The sequence below is a fragment of the Tachyglossus aculeatus genome, chromosome 4 (genome assembly GCF_015852505.1).
Source record: "Tachyglossus aculeatus isolate mTacAcu1 chromosome 4, mTacAcu1.pri, whole genome shotgun sequence".
Classification (NCBI taxonomy): domain Eukaryota; kingdom Metazoa; phylum Chordata; class Mammalia; order Monotremata; family Tachyglossidae; genus Tachyglossus; species Tachyglossus aculeatus.
Window position 1 is genome coordinate 10265379 of NC_052069.1, and position 923 is coordinate 10266301.

A 923-nucleotide genomic window follows, 5' to 3' on the forward strand; every position below is an offset into this window, starting at 1 on the left:
GAATGTTGTGTAGCAAAGATTATTAGTTACAGGTTGGACCATCCTCTCCTCCCTTGTCTTGTCTTGTCTTATGCCGTCGAATCGTTTCCAGCCCATAGCGACTCCGTGGACACATCTTTCCCAGAACACCCCCCCCCCCCCGCCTCCATCTGCAATCATTCTGGTAGTGGATCCAGAGAGTTTTGTTGGTAAAAATCTGGAAGTGGTTTACCATTGCCTCCTTCCTCACTGTAAACCTGAGTCTCCACCCTCGACGTTCACCTGTGCCGCTGCTGCCCAGCACAGGGGAGTTTTGACTTGTAGCGGATGGCCTGCCCCTCGCTAGCCACTGCCCAAGCTAGGAATGGAATGGACAGGCCTCTGCTCTGCTCTCCCTCCCGTATCCAAGACTGGTAGAGGACTGGAAACTCTCCAGGTGTGACCCTGAGAGGGGGCCCTCCTCTCTACTTCCATGGAAATTCTTGCAACAACATCAACTTGATACACAATGGACTGTTTGTGGACATCATGGTGCTGGACCTGGCAGCTGGAGGATTTGTTTCTGTCACTCCTATCGACGGAGGCTCTGATGTTATGACTCCTTTACACGTCATTTTGTCATCAATGTTCTCTGTGTCAGGGGACCGCAGCACAGACTGCTTTTAGTGGGAGAGAGTGCATTAAAGCAAGGGAATCAAAGCTAAGAAAAAGCTTCATTTGATATTCAGATAGCCAGGTACCTATCCGCCTGGGATCTTAGAAATCGACCAAGAGGAGTCTCTGGACATATTTAAAAGCCTCCTACTGGTTTTGAGACATGCCAAATTTGCTCTTGACTCCTTTTGATTGCCTCTGTAAATAGAACTGAAAATGTGACCGATGACGAGGGAATAGTAATCACTTAGATTAAAGGCAGCATAGACCCAGGCTGTCTGGACTAGGGA

The 923-nt window shown here is 49.0% G+C and overlaps 1 non-coding gene across 1 annotated transcript; it reads right to left on the reverse strand.

Annotated features, from left to right (window-relative positions):
• Positions 1 to 295: 295 nt before the first annotated feature.
• LOC119927553 lies at positions 296 to 433 on the reverse strand. The gene has a single exon (XR_005450546.1). It is a non-coding gene; the product is annotated as a small nucleolar RNA SNORA7 (small nucleolar RNA).
• Positions 434 to 923: the final 490 nt, after the last annotated feature.